At 32.8% G+C, this 22,928-nt stretch overlaps 1 pseudogene; it reads right to left on the bottom strand.

Moving 5' to 3' along the window:
* Positions 1-12,340: 12,340 nt before the first annotated feature.
* On the bottom strand, positions 12,341-16,423 carry LOC132624650 (protein ANTHESIS POMOTING FACTOR 1-like; annotated as a pseudogene).
* Between the last annotated feature and the right edge of the window lie 6,505 nt (positions 16,424-22,928).

Here is a 22,928-nt window from a genome sequence, read left to right as displayed (position 1 = left end):
CTTGTTGGCTCAAAGATTTCCATGGAATATTTGTGGCAGCTGATACAGATTTCTCCTTGTTGATTTTTTTAGCGGTGGCCGTGGAATTTATAGGTGGAAGCTCAGAACAAACTGCCTGTTGATGATGAGCTTTGCTCATACACATACACGTACACGTAACTTAACAAACACAAACATGTAAACAGAATACAGCACATGACCATATACAAACATTAGACATTCTAAAATGTAGTAACAATTTCAAGACTGCTGTCAAAACAGATGAAAAAACCTAGTGTTAACTATATCGCGGGCATGCCATCCAAGATTATGGAAAGGCAAATGAGAGACGATTTCTTTCGTATAATCTATAACTTCTGTCTCATAAGTGAATGCATATGCTAGTACGGAACAACAAGCAAAAGTCAAGCTACTGGCAAGGATTATGAGATAATGCACCAAAGTGACTGTAAGACTGTCACACATTCACATAGCACGTAAGAAAAGGTACCAAATTCAATGCTAGTAATTAATTAAGCAACATGCTAACCATATAGTGAGCACAGAAGCCCCCCAGTTGTTGGATTTGGAAAAAGTCCAGATATAACAATATAACCCGTTCAGATGACCACCATTTGATCCTATGATAATTGACCCAAGTAAAGAAAATTCAGCATGGAGGGTTCGCTAATACATACCACAAATTCGCAAAAACATTCTCACATTCGGTCACATCACACCAATGAAATTAATTTATTTTGGTTAATTAAGTGTAAAATGAGGCGAGGATAAGATTAGCTAGCCATAGTTAAGTGATAAAGAGTATATTGAAGACACATGAAATGGATGTCATTATTTGTTTAGTGTAAACTTCGAGTGTAAGCATTTTCCCCAGAAACCGGGCCAAGAGACCATAGTCATGGTATATGAAATTATGAATTAATAAAAGTTGAGGTCTAGCTCAAACAATTTTAGCAAATGGTGTGTTTGATGAAAATATTTCTTAGTGAAATAATTTTACAATAGTTGATTACCTTGGATTTGTAGAATATTTTCTCGAAGAAAAATGTATTTCACCCGAAGATAAAAATATTTTTTTCTCACTTAATACTCAAAACTTACTTTTATATTTTATAACTTGTTTCAACCAACATGAGACGTTTTTCGATAGCTTTTAATACTCAACAATGTCACCAAATACTATTCTCTTGTCATAGATATCTTCCATCTTACACAATTTCTATATATCATTTGTATACCTAATTACCAACACTGGAAAATGGTCTTGAAAGAATATCTTTTTTCATACCATATAAGCACTTGGGCTCTTTTGTGCTGGTCTTTAATTTTTGACCAAGTGAGTCATGGCATGGATGGGCTTCATTATCATGGTGCTCATTGTCAATTTATAACAAAGGTCCGACAAGGTATAAAGGCCCATTTGTATAGACAACTTGGTTATGGCCCGTTCATTTTTCACCAAAATACATTTCGATTTCACACACGCATTGATCAGAATACATCTCACATGCTCTCCACTCATCACTCACACACATACATGACTAAAATATTATCGACTTAAGTAAATATGATTATAATATACTTTATTTTTAAAAAAAGTATATTTATTAAAAAAAAAAAATAGTTTACAATTCCAAAACGCTTTCTAATGTAATTTTAAGAAATTATACTCGTTGATATGAGCCACATACATACCTAAAGATTAGTACTAACAAACATGCATCTTCAAATTTTTTGAAGATATGGATAGCACCAAGATTCTCTCTTATTAGTAATACTAGTGTCATTTGGCCCTGGCTTACCGACATTAAAAATTAATTTTGTATTTAAATTTTTTCTGCTCTTGCTTCTTCATTTTTTGTAATATTAGTTTGACTTTTTTTTTTTTGTTTCTCACCCAGTGTCCGTTATTCGCATTAGAGCCCGACTATATCCGGATTCACACCGCGTAAGGCCCATTTGAGGGAAGCCCCCCCCCCCCCCCCCCCCCCCGCCCGAATTTTTCATACCCAAAGTTCGAACCCACAACCTCTGATTAAGGGAGGAGCAACCCCATCTGTTGCACCACATCCTTTGGTGGTGTCAGTTTGACTCTTTATAAAGAATTCTAATTTTAAAGTACAAAAAGGTATCTGAAAATTAAAGGAAAACATTTTTCATTTTCTTAGTTTATATATTATACTTTAAAAAAAAAGAATTAAACGAATGAAAGCTTTTCTAGTTTCTTTTTTATTAAAACTTTTTGAGATTATAGTTTCCAATGACCCAAATTGAGCTTTTCATATGTTAAATTAAATCTCATATATTTCTTTGAATTGAATCCATATTAGCTAACTTATATTTTGCAAAATGATATTACAATATTGGACTAACGTCAAAAATATCTATTGTTGCACATTGTTTTATGATGAAAATCAATAAAGTTAAGTTATAAATAAATATAAATACTTAAAAGCCGTGGTATTGCAAGATATTTGTTGACGTTCTTTCAAATTAAACCATACAAAAAAATATTGAAAAGTCAATTAAATTAAATTGTTCTTACTTTAAGCTTTCTTTTTCCTTCCAAAAGATGCATTTAAAAGATAATATTTTCCCCCTTTTTCTTAATTTAATGAATTTTTCATGGTAATAACTTTTTCGTGTTGAACTTAACTATTTTATCCTAAATTATATAAACTATTGATTATCCCGTATTTCACAAAATATTTTAATATTAAAAAAAAGTGAAAAATATACTTTTGCAATTGTTTAGTATTATTATTGTTTGGAGCTCAAATTGTATTTTCTTTAATTACAGAGTATTTAAATATTTTCAGAATATATATGAAAATAATGTTTTATAGTTCCTCTTCCCTCTTTTAGTTAGTCCTTTATTAGATAAATTTTATGTTAAAAGTGTGCGCACGTAAAATTAGATTAATTAACTGCCGTACTTTGAAATTCATTCTTCGATTAAGACGGAAGGACTGTAATTTACATATTTTGATACATTTTAAAAATATTTAACAATGATATAAGTTATTTGTGTTTATTCTTTTAATTTAAAACTTAATCCTACCTTAAGTGAACTCTTTGTTAATTATTTATGTTTGCAAGCAAGTATGATGCAAAATTATAGGAATAACTAGACAAAGTAAACTTTACATTTAATCGGACGAATAAAAATTTAAAATAGAAATTGATAAATGGTAAATAACATCAGTAAATAATAAATAATATTATAAGAATAATATTTTAATTCAATAATTAAGACTATATTAAGATATAAATTGAAAGACATAATGATTTCTTTACATGTCTATAATAATTTTTGTAAGGGAAAACTTAATTTAAACAAGTTTAATAATATTTCCACACGAAACAAAAGATTCAAATATGTATGAGTGTACCTTTTTCACGACATTATCACTTTTAGTGGCATGGAAAAAGTTCTTAAAATTTATCAAAATATGTGAGGACTTACAAAGTCATTAAAACTTTAATTAGGAGTAAAAATAGACAAAAAAACTCATGTGAGAACTACAAAAATTGGGTATTCTCCCTCATATATAGTAGTAAATATGATGTCAATCTAGTCCAATTACAAAGTCCCAAGTGAAAATGGTCATAAGAAAATGAACGAGAAAAAATGAAAATGTGTGAGCAAAAAGCAACAACCACATGTAGTAACCTTATTGCCCAAAGAATGATGTGGTGATTACAAAAACTTGGGATCCTCCCTTACATATAGTAGTAATTTGAACAATATGTGTCACCGTGTGAACTTATAACCCTACATTTTCATCTCTATTCCATTCATTCTTTACATCGGTGCAGTTCGTAAATTAGCAAGATAAAGATTAAATGTCAATTGAAAAAATTAACAGCATCAGCTTGGCAAAGAAAGGTGAGCCGGCCTACTACTACAGGTTCCAGTTTATTTGTCTGGTAATCATATGCATACATGCACAAATAAAAAATTGGGAGTACATGAATATCAAGCCAAAAGACGATAAAAGATACGTCTGAATTTTGGAATGAAAAACTCACAATTTTAGTATAATAGGATGATGAGAGAAAGATCTTGTACACTGTATTAACAAAATCCAATTTCATTTTTACACATGTTCAGAAAAATTAGACAATAATAGATCAAGCGGTGTGTTTAGACACACTGTACAAAGGTTGAGTACATAAAAGGTTGCAGCACGTGATGAACGAGTGTGTCACAAGAATTTAGTCTCAACTTTCGGGGCTAAATTATATACCATTCTATAAAAATACATAATGAATCTTTCAAGAATTATCATTTAACGCTTAGGTTGATATCATATGAGCGTGTAACATGGATATTTAATTTTAAAGAATTCAATATTACACAATCAATGTATTTTCTGATGCAATAATTTAATTTAGTACAAGAAGTTAGACAAGTATACTTGTCGTGCCTTTATGCACGTAACAGAAAAAACAAAATGACAAGAACATATCATTCTGAAACAGAAATAGTAATTAATTGTGTAACTATCAAAATTATAAAACTTGGGCTCCCTTCTTATCAATTTTTGGGTTGCAAAAGCTATTAAACTTTGATATAATGCATTTCATTTAGACACTCGAAGTAATGCTTGTTCAAGTTGGGAACATGAACATAAGGTGTTTCTATTAGATACCCTTGGTTCAAATTTAGAAATCTTTTTGCTTGTGATCTCAAATGTCCATTACGTAGATAAGTTAATCACTTAAAATATTTAATTTCCTTTAGTTATACACATAATCCTCAATCGGAACATGCCTGTTGTTTTACTGTTTATTGAGATTAGTTCGTATAACTAAAGAGGGTGACATATTTTAAGTGATTAACTTATCCAAATAATGGGCATTTGAGAAAAAAAAATTGAACCGAAATTTTCTAATAGAAATATTTTATCGTGTCAGTTGGAACAAACCATAATTCGATTGTCTAAATGAAATTTACTGACAAATTAAAGGATTGTCGATGTATTAAGCCATAAACTGTTGCGTTTCCTGGGAAAATACATGCATGCTCTTTTTAAAAAAAAAGAAATTGTTTTTATTATATAGGGGGAAGGGGATTACAATGTGGGGATTCGAACCCTCACCAACAACTGAGCTCAGGTAGCCAAACAATTGCGCTCAGATAGCCAACCAACTGAATTGTAAACTAGTTTTTTTTTTTTTTTTTAATTTAGGGAATTATCTTTGTCAAACATAGGGAGTTAAAAAAACTGGTTTACAATTCATTCACATTGTAGTGAATTTTCTTCCATCTCCCTTGGCCCCCACTGCCTTCAAAAGCTTTTTTTCTCACTCAATAATTATGAAGCCAGTCCCAATCACAAAGATTTTGGTGCGATGCTTTCCCATATATGGTTTGACAAGTTTCTCATGCTTTACTGGTTTTGATGACCCTCATTCCCTTTGGAGTACTGTCCTCTTGAACTTCTACTGAGCATGTGTTTGGAGAAAATTATGGACAATGCTTCTATTCCGAGTTCATGGATACTTGGAGATTTAGTTGTGGATCCAGTATGATCTTTAGAACTTTTTGAATCCACTTGTACGTAATGTCCTTTACAAGTAAGATGAGGCAAGAACCAGCATCAGTTTTCACTTGCTAACATACTTGTAATTTGGCCAGATTTCAGTTACGCTCACTTATTGTTTTAATTTCACCTCTGCTATGCTACATCGAGTCCGGAACTAACATGGTCGCTCGCTTACCAACTCTAAGCCAATCAATAACCGTCTTGAAATAATTCAAACTCACTAACATGGTCGATCACTTTCCACACAAAGAAATTGACCTAACAAGAAGTATTCATCCTAAGAAATCAGCATTGCGTAATTGGACGCATTTTATAGGAAAAAAAACCACGGACCATGAAAACTTTGATAAGTTTCTCCTGTATTGTAGCCCAACTGAAATGTAAATGAACAAAGCTATTGAAACTCACGATACAGCAGGGAAGCAGTAAAACCCAAGTATAGGCACGGAACATCAGGAAAATAATCGAGTCAGATCAAGATATTTACAACAAGCAATTCTACAGCACTATACCTGCTATCAGTAATATCAATTTCCTTTTTTCTTTTCCTTTCTCTCGAAATGGTAGAGGATAGTCCGCTAAAGCCATCGGTGGTACAGCATCAGCATGTCTCTGCAGATGCCGCATCTCCCCACACAGCGGGATGAATCGACAATTAGTAGGAGGCAGAGCACCTCAAAGTCCAATCTCATTAATCATATTAGAGCCGACATTCCATTCGTGACAAAAACACTATTTGATCTTCAAACAATCAAACAAAGTTTCATGACAAATCAATTCAATAATAGGACTATACCACCACAATTTTCAGCTAGACCAATCTTTCAACCTCCCAAATACAGATTTTTTTGTAGCTGACACTGCAATTATGTTAGACAGTACATCAGTAAAATGCAGAATTCAATGATATCAAATAGGATATATATTTCCGACAAGCTATTTTCATATTTATACTATTACAAAACCAAGACACTATGCAGCATTCATAAGGAGTTCTTTTTCTCTAAGTTGCATCGTTCAGCAAAAAAGGAGGTATCTTTATCTTTCACGAGCATGCCTTGGGGAGAGAAAGATAACGATGAGCTTTCAACAAACTATTGTCATTATGGCACTATGATAGAACCAGCAGCATTCACAAGCGGGCTTGTAAGCAGAAGGAAAAAAATGGAGTTGTTAGCTCTCTGACCTTCAAACTACTGCAGTGCTTGTTAATATTCTATACACATGGTATCTTGCCAGTTCCTGAACTAATTGCACATAGATTTTCTTTTTGGATTGTCATACCCCATTTTAACCGGGTTAAACTAAGAAGTACGACATATTGAGGATTCCTGTTTTTGTTTGTTTTAAGGAGTCGCCACCTAATTATTTATGGTGAATTAGGACACCTAAAGTTTATTAAAGTTATTTTCTTAAAGTTAACTCTGTTTAAGGTCTGCGAAACTTAAGATTCTAGGTAAGGGTTCAATTAGTCTAAAGGAAAAGTATTAGGCACTCTTTAAGACCCATTAACAATGGTTAACCGACCGGACTTATGATTAATTAGGCTAAGTGTAAATATAGTATTGTAAGAAAGAAAATAGCTTTGTAAATGTAGCTAAAGTTACAGATAGATATATAGAAATGTTGTTTGAAAATAGAATTTGTAGAAGGTAATAATTTGTATAAAAGAATACTTCTAATGTTGTTTTAAAATACGACTTATAAATGTTGTTAAGTTTTTAAACGAAAGCATAATAGTATTGTTTAAAATAATACTTGTAGAGGAGATTCCACAAATGTGAACTTTAGATAAAAATTATATTGTATGAATATTGCGATGTAGAAAAATCTACACTTATTTTACAAATAGGATGCAAAAGGAGGTGAGATTTATTTTTCATTAACTTATTTAACTAATTCGGCTAAAGGTATGCATAGTTGAATACGTCTTAAAAATAATGTTTCTAAAGAACACTCGGATTAATATTTACATATTAGTGACGTTTTGAGAATTTTAAGATAGTAAAATAAAGTATGATTCCTTTGACTTGAAATATATAATCATGCTGTTTTGAAAATCCATTACTCAAATAAATGCTATAGATACTATAAATAGTTTTTAAAAATAGAAGTGAATGTAATTTGTGAATAATTAACTACCCATAACTAAACTAAAACCCTTAATGTTACTAAAGTTTATCTTAATTAACAAGCATAAATGTTAGTTATACAAAGCAAATAAAAATACATAAAAAATAAGGAAGAGAGTAAAAGAGTAAATGGGTTTGGCCCATTCAATATGCTGCCATGCATCCTGCTATATGGGCCTTGGCCCAACATCATTTTTTGCGCAGCCGCGGATTGGTTGATTCGAGAAGAAAATTCTGTTGGGCTCTAGCCCAATATTAATTGCGGAAATGGATGAGTCTCTTGGACTCGTGGGCGAGATGGTCATGCATAAAACAAAAGAAAAGAAAGATTAATACGCAATCCATAAAACTCAACATATATGATGCAAATCTAAAAATAAGCCGACAGTTTTCAACTAAAACAGGGACTGCCTGTGATTGGCATGCCAAACTAATAAGGAGAAAGGGAGTTAAACAAATGTAATGGACCCATGTTCGGATTAGATGTCCACAAAGGAATTTCAACAGCCATACGAGCAACGGAGCGGCAACCCAACACAATGTCTAGCCAAAATGATACCCGGCAGCGGCGATTCAACCAAATAAACAACGAACTATCGATGGTTTATTGTAGTAAACAACAATGGTAACAGGCAGCCGTATAGCAACAACCATATTTTCTATCCAATGTGACGTATGTTCATTTTTGTTGGACCGTATGTACATATGTAAGCATGATGGCTGAAGCATAGGTCTTCATAAAAATGATCCGATTCTTAGTTATAACAGAGAGAAAACTGCCACAATCAACAAGTCAATATAGCAGGTCGTACAACTTAAACAGAGTTATTTAAATCACGGCTGGCCATTTTTAAAATTTAAAATGACCAGAACACAAAAGACCCCAAACAAACAATTCAAACACAGAAATATGAAAGCAGCAGCCGAACTTAGACGAAAGAAAGAAAGAAAGAGGGGGTAAAGGAAGCGCAACATAAAAAAACGAGAAGAAAATAGTAAAAAAGCAAACACCAAACAACAATCTCTACTCAAAATAGGTATCAAACGAAGAATCGATCCAGTCAAGTATAGTAAACATTTATTGGAAATTTTCGGCAGCCAAATTAATCTAAAAGCAATATTTTCAACCTCAAACATTCAATAGTAACTTAGCTCAAAACAAACTGAAATTTAACCTAAATCGTGGCAGAAACTCAGTTCAAAAGGGAGTAGTTCGTTATATCGTATTTCATAGTTCATATATCCAAAACAAAGTAGAGACAAGACACTTACAAATCAACTAAACCACGTTGAATTCTAGCAAAACAGAAACATAGAGTCGAGAAATTGATTGGGGATGTGGGGCAGCAAACAAAACTGAAGCAAGTTGAAGTATTAAGCACTATATTGAAATAGAACCAAAAGGAATGAGGGAAAGAGGGAATTAATATACATTCATGCAAGAAGAATCAGTGAATCATGATGGGAGAGGCATCACTACTGCAGATTTGAAAACTAGCATGAACTTGACTAGAACTTTATCAGCTCATGAAGGGAAAGTATCCAGTAAACAACACTTGTTATGGACTTAAAGAGAAGCATTCTTTGTAAAGTTAAGGAGTAAATTTGGTTAGTGACTGATTCACTTGAGGACAATCACTCAAAAAGCTTCGAATTTGATTCAGATGAGGCTAAAACAGAACCAGACAAACAGAAATTGTTATTTTTAGTAGTTCGAACTACAGTTATGCATATTTGTCCTAAAATCTGCAAGTAACACCTACTGATTTGTAAGACAAATTGACAGCCTCATTGTTCATGTTATCACACTCATAAGCATAGATATAGCCAAACATAACATCTTTTAATCATACTTATGAATCGTCAAGTATATCGCAAACGAGATTCAGACCAAGTTAGCTTACGCTTTGCCAGACAACAGTCACAATAGCGTAATCAGAGCAGGGAATAAGTTGATTAATCTTAGTAAACCTAGCAGGCCTGATGTATTGCTATAATTAGGATAGATTAACCAAAAACATACTAGATCACAATAAAAAGCTGAACAGATTCAAGGTTGTATAACATCTAACCCAAACAAATCACATTCATGTCAGAGTATATTACTTGAATAAACAGAGTGAAAGATGGATAGTTTAGAACTGTTTTAACCATATACACAGTATACCTAGAATATGTATCAGGGTGTGTATATCGGGTGTATACCGAATGTATATCTTCTTCTTATCTTGTTAGCTCATTGTATACCACATGTATATTCGGCTCTAAATGGGTTCTAAGTTCTGGGAATTCAGTCTAAACATCCAAACTACAGTATACACCTTTCAAATTCATTTTAGCGACTAAAATTCTATCCTAACAGCTCCCAAACATCAAAGGAATAATACGACGACAAAGAAATTACATAACTTAAAAGTAGCAGAATCAGCTAAACTTTAACTAAAAGCAGAAACTAAAGACTAGAAGTAATAAACGTATCGAAGTTTACCTGTTTTGTGCGCAATGAACTAGGGTGTCGAAGTCGTCGAATCTACACTCGAACATTAACAGATTGGGAATCGACACAAATGGATTCGAAGAGTTCTATCGTGGCCAAAGTCCACCAAGATAGAACGAACATTTTTCAGTCTTAAAGTTAGGATCGTAATCAAAATGAAAGTCCTAAAAAAATGCTAAAGATTTCTGGGTGATTCTTGTTGTATCCCAAACAAACTCAATCCGTGTCTTTTTTCTTTTCCTCCTCTTTTCTCCCCCCTTTATAGGATTGTGCTTAGCGTTTTAAATGGAAGAAGAAGAGGAGCGGGGTGTAGCGAGTGGGGAACAAGGGTGAGTGGAGGAGAGCGGGTAACGTGGGGGACAGGGGAGACAGAAGTGGCAGGGAATGAGGAAGGTGGAGAGGAGCGTGGGAGAAGAGAGAGGAGAGGAGAAAGAGAGAGGGGTGAACGACGGTGGTGAGTGGAGAAAAGAAGGGATTAGGGTTTTAGGGGTTTTAATTGTAGTGGGCCGGATCGGGTCAATTTCGTTTGGGCTGGACCGGGTAAAATGTGGGCTGATTTAAGTTTAATCCAATGGGCTGGTCTGTTGGGTTGAAAATATTGTGTTTGTATTTTGGGCCATTAATTTGGTTGAGAATTGTTGATCCTTCCTCCGCTATTTAATTATTTTTGGGCTTCTAATTTAATAACTAGTACAACATATACTATGTAAAGACAATTAATAATCAATATGTAAAAAATAAAGATTTTACAAAGTGTTGTCTCGTAATTAATTTAACGATTCCCAACCGGAAAAAATGAAACGATGACGAACATTTAAAATTTATGATAAAGTAATGCTCATAATGTTGAAAATAAAAGTAGTGATATTAATAGTAGTAGCAATAAAATATTGTGAAAAATAAAGTATTTAGCTCGTCAGTAAATTTAGAAACCCGAGTAAATTAAATAAAAGAGGGACAAAATTGGGTGTCAACATGGATGACGGTGGTGTCAGGTTAGCTTGTGCGTTCTTCGACTATTCCACCGGGTACCGGTTAACTCTGCCCACCAAGACTTAGCTAAATGTGAAGAAATCACCTAGTGTTTTTTGCCTTTGCTGCGATTTGAAACTAAGACCTTATGTCTCTTACCCCACTTCATTGATCACTAGGTTACAACCTTGGATAATAGAACACGGACATATTATGGCTAAGTGCTTAAGAACAAACTGACCAAAAGCTGTCCTATCTTCTATGGAATCTAGACTCCACAATTTGCTTTATAAACCACAGATTACAGTGACATAGACACATAAGCTTCTTGCTTAGATGAGTCAAGGGTTCTACCCTTCATCCAGATAAAGTTAACATGATCGGGCTAAAGTACTGCTCAAACTTGAGAGATTTTCTGAAACACCTTAAGACTTTACCATTTGCCCTGTCATGCTATATTAACTGGGCAGGTGTTCTTAACAGATTTCATTTATTTTCCCTAGTATTATACAACCATTTCCTCTCTACCTCACACAGGAAAAGGGGGGGGGGGGGGGGGGGGGGGTAAGGTCTGCGTACACCTCTACCCTCCCCTAACCCCACTTGTGGGACCACACAGGGTATGTCGATGTTGTTGTAGTATTATACAATCATTTCAATCACCAACTATGGACATCAAAAAATCCGTATAGGCTGCAATACCATGTTTCAGAGAATGACAGGGTTAGGAAAGAGATAGAGAGGGGTCCTGACAAATATACATGACCATAATGACAAACTCATCACAAATACTAAGAACAGAGACGTCATCCATAATGCCAATGTATAGCACCGAACAATATCTTGTCAAGCAAGTTGGTTCATATTTTGGAGGTATTGTTATGGCTCAAAGCATTTAGCATATATCTTCAGAGCACCACCTAATGCTATAAACACAACTGAAGGCAAAACCTGTCAACTCCACACCACTGTATAGAAGACCGAAATAGAGGAATGGATTATCAGACAACAATGCATTTAAGCTGTAGGAACCAGTGGCATCACTACATGGCAGTGTCTCAACATAAAACAATACCTTGTGGAAAACTAGACATAGAAAAGAAATTTTGAGCTCTACATGAAGAACATTTGATTACCTGATCGTCCCGTGTTCTACTTCAGAAAGCACTCTGAGGAACATGCATTATGATCTCCAAAACCTTAACGTCATGCAGACAATGCTCAGGAGGCACAATCCAACAGGTTTTGGTGGCCTTGTTCTATCACTTCCCAACACATGGACAACAATATGAAATTCCTCTATTTTCTTCCCACAAAATATGCCAATTTTGACAAGTCTGGGATCCAAAATGAAAGCTCACAAGAGCTGGTCACAAACATTAGGCTTCGCGGAGCCCACTTGATCATAGGTGGTTCAGTATCTGTACTCATCCAACTGGCTACCTAAGAGATTCAAATAGAAGAATTAGATTAGTCAATACAGGCAAAATTAAGTAATATACAAAGATCTCTTCTAACTAAGAAGCTTCACTGCTTCTGTATGGAAACAGCTGCTTGAAATCTTCTTTTATTTTTGCAATTCTATCTTTAAGATACATTCTCCCTTATACTATTAGGTATGAATCTCCACTTATTTTCACATCATTTTTGCTCTCTCAAGCTATTTATCACTGATTAACAAGTGATTCAACTTAAAAATTAATTCTAACAACATATTTGTCATCCCATTCTCGCAAGTGTGACATGATACCAAGAGAAGTGGACTTACTGATTGTAAGCTGCAAACACATACAGGCAAGAGAAGCAATACAGAAGTGAGGGGGTGAGGAAAGAAGACGATGCTCGACTGATCCTAAAACTAGCAAAAAGAAAAAATTGGTCCGTAAGCATTATATTTCCTTCTGAAGTGACTCCTTTTCTTATTTACAACTAAAGTTTCCTGCAAGAGAATACCACCATTAACCTCCTCTAAGATTACAGATCGTGAGTCTCCCTCAGAAATAATTAAATATAGCTAGCTATACACTTTTAATCACATGCAAATATAAGGCTTTTGATAGTAGCAGAATATGGTTATGTTCATACTTCTTTGCCACTCTGGACACTCCAAGCATAGACACTGCCATCACCTGATCCTGCAAAATAATTCAAAGGAACATGGTGCATTTAGAATTTTACCTTCTCTTTCTTTTGGGAGGGGAATGACATAAACAAATAAATTTGCTTGAAAAAAAACAACTGTACAATGAGAAAACTCTAACATCACCTCATTTCATTAGGATTTGCATATGAGGATCAAGTTAAGAAAAAACAAAATGAGCCTAATAGGCTATAGACAAACTGACCCTATTCATCTAAAGCATTTATGAGACTAAGGAATCGATATCCATATACCCTTCTGCATTTGGATTCTGTCCTAACTCATTGGTTTCTGATTAAGCAGCTTAACGAGTTCACAGGTTATAATATATCAAGTGATTGTTGCTGCTGTTAGACTACTTCCGTAATCAAAAGACAAGCTGCTAACTGAAGAAATAAATGAATAAGCTTCCTTCTTTCTCGTCCTTCCTCTCTTAAGCTCAATGAAGTTCTTCTAGAAGGATTCAACTGATTTCCTAGTTGAGGCTTAAGATCATCTCACCACTAACTACTGAGCACAATTTTTTTTTATTATTTTGAGTCCACCACTTCGATTAGGTTTTTTTTCGTTGGATGTACTTGTGAAGAGACTCATTAACGTACTAACCTAGCCTGAAAGATACAAGATAAAGGTGATCTTAATTTAATGCAGGAAAAGAGGAGGAAATTTTTTAAGCAAATGCAGATGCTCTGCCAGTGAGAACTCATTACATGCGAGTCAACAAACATTCAAAGTTTGGTCAATCAATCAACAGGCTGAAAGATGTCTCCAGCATTGAAAGACTTGAAACAGGCTGTACATTATACATTTATAACTACAGGAAATATCAGAGTAAATGCACAGCCTATTTAGTCACAACACTATTGAACAACTCCAAATGCTTTTGGAACTTGAGGATGGAAACAACTCACAAGTATGCCACAGAACGAATCAAGCACATGAATGTGCCCATCCATAGTTGTCAAAAGCACAAGTCTCCCATCATTACTGAACTTAACACTGTAAATATCAGATACATCTTCACCAACAGAGAAAGTTCCAAATTGGTCCCTTCAAAGAGTTAACTTTCGACAAATTAATGAAAGCTGAAGATGCAATTGACAAATACTATGCCTATCAAACCAGTAATTCATTTTCATGCATCTCATAATAGCGTGCGTCAAACATCCTTATATATCCTCCAAAGGCAAAGCAAATAATACAAGGCCTTGCTCATCATAAACAGTAGTTGGTCTTCTTTGCCCTCGAAGAAGGCCCTTAAAACAGTAAACAGAAACTTATTAATTAATCAGATAAATGAAGAAAACATTTGGTAAGGATAAATAATGTCAATGAGGTCTTTACCTGACATTTCTCAGATCTTTGATCCCAAAGTAGAACAGTTCTTTGCCGGAAGAAAAAAAAAAGTAGAACAGCTCGATGAAACGAGCCAGAGATAAATACTATTTTCTAGAGCATGAGCTAAGAGAGACGACCCTGCAATACAAATACAGTCTTCATACTGAGTATTGGTATTCAAAATTAAAAACATCACTTCTAAGGAGAGGAAGCCAAGTACTGCTTAAAGAGAAAGACAAATTAAAAGATGGAAAGAGTTTTGATTAGCATTTCCGATTCAACATATAAGTTATAACAGAGAAACGAGCACCTAAATTAATCAAGCTTGTATACAGTGAACATAGTTCTAGACAGACAAGTGAAAGAAGCATGTGAAATTAGGAAAATTATATTATACAATTAGTAATTTTATGCTAGCAAACTTAAAAAGAAAACCATCAGATTTACATTATACTATATAGTAATTAGAAGCTTTCACTAGAAGCACAAAAAAGAGGGGGGGGGGGGGGGGGGGGGGGGGAAACCAGATAGCATTTCAACCACATTACACTGACAACAAAATGCCCACATTTATTTTGCAAAAATAAAAAATAAAACATGCTATGCGTGAAGAAAACACCAAACACTACTAGAAGCACAAAAAAATAGTGGGAAAACTAATCCCAGATAGCATTTCAACCACATTCAAATCCACTACACTGCACTGGTAACAAAATACCCACATACTATACTTCAAGAAAACACTAAATTTAGGTTTTCAACCACACATATCCCAGAAACTTTCACTAGAAACAAAGAAAAAAGAGGGGGGGGGGGGGGGGGGGTGCGGGGAACTAGATAGCATTTCAACCACATTACACTGATAACAAAATACCCACATTTGTTTTCCAAAAAAAAAAAATACCCAATGCTATACTTCAAGAACAACATATCCAGAAGAGGAAGCCAAAGTAGGGCTAAAAGAGAAAGACAAATTAAAAGATGGAAAGACTTTTCATTAGCATTTCTGATTCAATCACTACTACATAACGTAACTATTACTGCATGCTACTTGAACATAAACTTGTTATTATACATGGATTTATAAACTACTACTACTGCTAATTCTTCCATTTTCCTCCAAGTAGCAGATCTGCAACATATCCCTAAACCAACTCAACTCCACCTGGAACCTTCTCATCATTTACCGATGCTTTAAGAAATATGCTACCGAAAATAACAATGACAAATGAACTAATCCCGGGCTGGCTCTGGAGCTGGATCTGCGGCAAAATAGGCCCGTATGCTTAGATAAATTTTAATGAGCATCGCAATCACAATAATACCAATAACTATACCAAAAAAAAAAAGCCCCATATTTTCCAAACACATGCGTAAACAAAGCATAAATACAAACACCAATGACAAAACAAGCTGCAAATATCGGCCAAAAGAACTGTTCTGCAGTGGGCCTCACCGGACCATAGGGTGGAGGAACATAGGGAGGGACAGGAGGAACGTAAGGACCAACGGGAGGAAGTTCAATCCTTGGTGGAACGAAAGAACTAGGACGAGGAGCATCAATGGCAGAACGATAAGGAACAATCCTTTGTGGAGGAGGAGGAGGTGGGTCAGTGGAAGAAGGAGGAGGAGGAGGAGGAGGTGCGTCAGCGGAAGAAGGAGGAGGAGGAGGAGCCTCGGAAGATGGAGGAGGTGTGTCAATGGAAGAAGGAGGAGGAGGAGGAGGAGGAGCGTCAATGGAAGAAGGAGCAGGTGTGTCAGTGGAAGAAGGAGGAGGAGTGTTGTCCGCCATTTCAGTAGGTTGTAGTAAGGAGTAGAGTGTATGGAAAATGGAGAGCTTTATAGTCTTCGGGAGTCGGATAAAGACAAATACAGTAATTATATTTTCCTACCTATGATTTTTTGTTTTATAGTCTTGGGAGCAATATCAACTACGTACACCAGTAATAGTAGTACTATAATTATTATATTATGGTAATATTAGTACTCCCCCGTCCAATATTATTTCATTACTTCTCCTTATATTTTACTGTCTTATCCTTATTTCTTTCTAATAAAGATATTTTAATTAATATTGATTATTTTCAAGAACATTTAATACAAAAGATGTGTTTGGTATGTTCCAATTTTCTCATATTCATTTGATAAAAAATTTTAGAAAATATTTTACTTAAGAAAAAAATTATTAAAAATGAAGAAAATGACTTTCTTAATCAAAGTAGGAAAAACAAGTCCACAAGTGACATTTCACCAACTTCCAACTTCCAACTACCAAACCACAACTACTCCCGCAACCCGTGCACCACCCCCCACTCATCACTGCACCCCTCCCTGCCTCCAGCCCCCTCCCTCCACTGCCCCCTCCCCTCCCCCAATTTTTTTTTTCTTTTTTCTTAAAAAAGTTTTAAAAGTTTCTTCTTTATTTTTCACCACACCACCCCCTCCAAAAAAAATATTTTTTAGGATAATTTCAGAGACCTCATCAAACTTTTCCTTCATTTGACTTGCCTTCCCTTTAGTTTAAGATATCACACTAACCTCTCTTATTTTATTTTTATTTTTTTGTAACAATTCTTTTAACATATTTATTATTAATATAAAAACTATAGTTGACTAGTTTACTTTTTTAATATTAAACCCTTTTAATTAATTATTTATTTTGGAATATCTTCTCTGCTACAAGTTCTTTTAAAATAAAAAGGAAATCCCTTTTACTCAAAGCTCTCACTTATTTTCTCTTCTAATATTTATTCCACGTTCTTTACCCTCTTTCTCGTTTTCTCAATGGCTTCAGTTTTAGAGTTTCATGTGCAAGAGAATCAAAGCAAGCTCAAAAATTTAGAGATAGAGATAAATGCATTGCCTTGCATTAATTACAGCATGACATAGATTATAAAGAAAATAAAGTTTCAATTTTAAGGCAAAAGTCGAACAAAATGAATGTTCTGTTCGAAACAGCCAAAGAGGGTAGGAATTAAAAGATGAATAATTGGTATAGAGGTTCGGTTGACAATTCGGTTTCCAAATCCACGTCGTCTGGTTCTTTAATAACAGCTTATAATTTTAGAAATTATTAATCGAATAAATGAAAAGCGCAGGTAGTGATTTGAAAAATGCAGCAAATTACTTCGGATGTTTGTTGTGCAGAGAAAAAGGGCACCATGAATATGCATTTTTACCATATGTTTGTAGGAATATTTAGGGTATTTTATTTGAATTTTGTAATGAATTACAGAGTATGGTTCAATATCCGGTGAAGCTTATCTTATAGTTGATGTACACATGTAAAAACTTGGAGATGTAAGCATAAATTTTCCTTTCACTAAATTCAAATTTAAAATCTAGCATATTTGTGGTGTTTTTATTTCAAGGGAATTTGCTGAAGAGCATCTTTACAAATTTATTAGTAAGGGCAAATTTCGTTTATTGTGAGTAATTTTTTATTTTAATGATAATGGGGTCTTTCAAAAACAATCATGAGTAAGGTATGCGTACTTTCTACCCTCTCCAGACCCCACGTTGTGGGATTTCACTGGGTTGTTGTTGTTGTTTTTGTTGTTGTAGGTTAAAAGAATTGTTACAACAAAACTAAAATAAGGGATGTAAGCGCACGTAATAACGTAAATCAAAGGGGAGGTGAGTGAAACGAAGAGAAATTTGGAGAGAGGTCTCTGAAATTATTCTTTAATTTTTTTTTAAAAGTGTTGAAAAGTTTTTTTTTTTTTTTTTATTCTCTACACCACCCCCTACTCCCTTCCGAATTTTCTATTCCATATTTAATTTTATCTTTATAAAAAAATTATGAAAATTGAAAGTTTGTGTGATTAAAAATTAAAATTTTATTGTAAAGGGGGGAAGGGCTAGTGTAAAAATTCAAAAAAAGTAACTTTTAAAATCTTTTTTTTTGTGCAGGGGGGTGGTGATGTCCACTTGGGAGCTGAGGTGGAGAGATGTGATGGTATAGAAAATTCACTTAAAAAAATGGATAGGATGAGGTGGGGTGTGCTACGGGTCCACATGGGGGTGGGGGAATGTGATGGTACCAAACACATCCTAAGAGTAAGATGGAAAAATTTAATTTTATCTCAATTATGTTTAATAAATAAGTAATTTAAGATATATATTTTTAGTAACATAATCAATTAATATGCAAAGGAGGGACTAACAAGAAATACTCACCAGAGCTGGGCTGATTGGTTGTTACCTGGGGAGTTGTGCCCCCCCCCCCCCCCCCCTCCCTTTTCGCCTTTCTATCTTTTTTTTCCAATAATTCACAGACGGTATATCTTTTGTTGTTTTGCAGAAGATATTTTTGTGGCCATCGGTATATTCTTTAGCATTTCAAAATAAAACAAAAGGACACTTTTTGTCTGTTTGTGCAAAAGTATTGATAATTTATTTTAAATCGGGACCACAACGCTATATTTTTGTATTTGCTACTTAAAATCATTTCTTGTTCTGCAAGGTAGTACCAACATTCTCCTTATATAGAATAACCAAATGATGGAAGCCCATGCAACACAAAAAATAAGATCATATTTTTTTACATTATTTAAAAAAATAATATATTTTTATATTTAAAAATCATTTAACTTGAATTTTTTTCTTTTATCTTTAATGAAATAATTTAAATTCACATAAATATTTATGACTTGTTTTAGACTATAAGTTTCAAAGATCTTTTTTTTTAAACTCCGTGCCTAGTCAAATTATGTCACATAAATTATGACAGAGAGAGTACCTTTTAGTAATATAATTATGAAATTTTTATTACAGAAAGTATTATAATTCAATTAATTAAAAATATCAATAAATTATTTTACTTAGTCCGTTTCTCCTAATATGACTTTCCTGGTTTGGTTCTCCAATTGAAAGATTTGAAATACACCTTCTCCTACCGAGTTTCATGCCATCATCTCTTTCTACTCAACAACACTGAAAATCGCTTTCATGTGTTAGCATCTGCTGTAGTTTTAAATTTTTAAGTATAGGTCAACTTCATCATTTTAAGAAAATATGTGTATACGTTTCTTGACCGTTTATATTTCATCTTCTCGATGTTATTCCTCATTATTTGTGTGAGACGTATATGTCTAAAGTTATACCCAAAGGTATAAGTTTTAAATCTTTTAGCTTTATGACTTCTTTAGCGGTTTTTGTAGTCAATTTAAATCGTTATTTCTTTTTTCCTAAATTTCTCCTCTTTAAATTTTCTCTAAGTGTACCTTTCCCATTTTCTGAATTTATTATTATTATTTAAATGTCCTTTTTTTTTCTTCTCCACGTGGACCTCACTTTTTTTTTGTAATTATCTCCTAATTCTTCACGTGGACCTCACATTAATTTTTTTATCTCTACTATTATGGAAGAGTGAGTCCACCTTTTTTTTTTAATTTACTATTATAGAAGACTATTTATATTTCATCTTCTTGATGTTATTTCACTGTTTATATTTCATCTTCTTGATGTTATTCCTCATTATTAGTATGAAACGTATGTGTCTAAACTTATACCCAAAGGTATAAGTTTTAAATCTTTTTGGTTTTATGACTTTTTTAGCAGTTTTTGTTTTCAATTTAAATCGTTAATTCTTTTTTCCCGAACTTCTCTTCTTTACATTTTTTTCTAAGCATACCTTACCATTTTCTGAACTTATTATCATTATTTAAATATCATATTTTTTTCTATTATAATTGTCTCTTACTTCTTCATGTGGACCCCACCTTATATATATATATTTTGCAATCATCTCCTAATTCTTCACGCGGATCCCACTTTAATTTTTTAATCTCTACTATCAGAGAAGAGTGGGTCCCACCTTAAATTTGTCTTTTTTTTTTCATTCCTACTATTATAGAAGATTGGGCCCCACCTTAAATTTTCTTAATAATTTTTTTACTATTAAAGAAGAGTGGGGCTCACCTTTGTTTTTTTTTTTTTTTTGAATATCTTTATAAATTGAGTGACTAATGACGATCCTATATAGAAACTCAAAACATATAGTTATAATATTTCTTGCATAAATAAACTTATCACTTATATACATGTAGTATATTTCTTGTATAAATAAATTTGTTATATATTTCTTGTATATATTTTATAATCATTATATATAAATTTTACACATACATATTCATGGTATATTTATGTTATAAAATTTATTATAATTTATATAAATATTCGCGTTCACTTAGCTCTTTTATTTGATCATACTAAGTTTGTTATCTAATTTAGTGCATTTTCTTATACAAAGTTGATACATTATGCATAGTATTTTCTCTAGGTATAATATTGTATAAATCGAATATATGGCTACATAGCGTAATATTATATGTTAGGTAGTAAATTTTGTTCCTTTTTTATTTTTATCGAAAAAAAGTTATCCGCTTACATAATTAAGAAGGAATTAACTTTACTTTTTCAGACTGTTCTTATTAAATGCTAAGTGACCAAATCTGAATACTTATTTAATTAGAGGTTTAGTCAAAATATTATTTTTCTTATGAGTTAATATTTTCTTAAAGGGTGTGCTAAAGTCTAAATTGACACTTATTTTCAACCGTTGGGAGTATTACAATATCGGGGTCCACTAATATATTTTAAAATAAAATCGGCACTTTTTTGTCTGTGTTCATAGCTGCATACTCCCTCTGTTTCAATTTATATGAGCATATTTCCTTTATAGTCAGTGCTAAAATGAATAATCTCTTTTTTAATTTGAAAACAAAATTCATTTTATTAAAATAATTTACAGCCACATAAATATTTAAGACTTATTTTAAATCATAAATTTAAAAAATCTTTATTCTTTTTTAAATATCATGCCCAATTAAATAGATTGATATAGATTGAAACAGAGGGGTACATTTTTTCGGGGTCATCAGTATATTCTTTAATATTGTCGGTTTGTGTAGACACGCACACTTTTCTGGAATATCGGGGTCATCGGTATATTCTTTAGGGCCTGTTTGGAAAGCCACCTGGTAATTGGAATTGGTGTAATTACTAGGGTAGTAATTACACAGCCTAGTAATTACACAGTAGTGTAATTACAACGACCTGTTTGTTTGTCATAACGTAATTACAGTGTAATTACAAGCGTGCTATTTGGTTGCATAAGTGTAATTACACAGTCAGTTTAATTTAAAAATAAAATTTAATTATAAAAAATTTAAAATTAATATTTAAAAAATATTGCCTTTATAAATGATATTAAATTAGTTATTTAATAACACATTGTTTCTTGAAAATATATTAATTAATAATCATATATTTGTAACTAATATTGTAACAAAAATAATTGATATACATTTTTCAAATTAATATTTAATTTTAATTAATTATAAAACTTAAAAGAAGACTTTTTTTGTGAGAACGTGTCATGGATTGGATGTTTGACAAAAAAATAATATTAATAAATATAATGCCATAACATTATTCAGATGTTTGATACAAAAAATTCATCAAATGTAAGTGAAAAATAAACAACATGCAATGTGAAAGCAAATAACATAAAATTGAAAATATAACCTAAATTCAAAATCCAAAAGAAAAAGTTCAACATAATACTCTTATGTCAAATTCCAACATTACATAAGTAAGTTCCAACGTAACTTAAGTAAATAATTCAAAAGAAAGGAAAAATATAAGTCTATAACCCCATTCACAATGAAATTATACTTTAATAACGTCACCTGTTATATGTCAAGTTTGTTAATAACTCATTCTTTCCAATATTAAGAGGTGTAGTTTCAAATATTAGAATAATAACACGGTTATGCTAAATGAATAAAATAAAAAAATAAAAAAAATACGAGCAATTACATGGAATCACAAGAAGTAAAGGTTGGGAATGAAAAGAAAGAAAATGAAAAATAAATAATATAAAAAGAAAAATACATTTTAAAAAATAAAAAAGAAATTAAAATAATAGAAATAAAAAAATATTTAAAATCAAAAAAATCAAAATAAATTAAAAATAAAAATGAATTAAAGTAAAAAAATAAAAAGACTAAAAAGTAACCCTATAATTATAGGGTGTAATTACACCCAATTCTCAGCCCCCCCCCCCCCCCCCCCCCTTGAGAATTGGAGAGTGTAATTACATCCTGTCAATTACACCCAATTCTCACCTAACTATGTAATTACCTGGTCAAACAAACAGGTCAAACTGTGTAATTACACCCAATTATAATTACCTGGGTGGCTTTCCAAACAGGCCTTTAATATTTGACACGTTTTGTCTGTTCGTCTATTTGCGCAAAAGTAATAGTTTTTTTTTTTAAATTTTTATATCG

This window comes from Lycium barbarum, chromosome 12, assembly GCF_019175385.1.
Source record: "Lycium barbarum isolate Lr01 chromosome 12, ASM1917538v2, whole genome shotgun sequence".
Taxonomy (NCBI): domain Eukaryota; kingdom Viridiplantae; phylum Streptophyta; class Magnoliopsida; order Solanales; family Solanaceae; genus Lycium; species Lycium barbarum.
The sequence above is the reverse complement of the archived record's forward strand: the minus strand, read 5'-3'. Positions and strand labels throughout refer to the sequence as shown.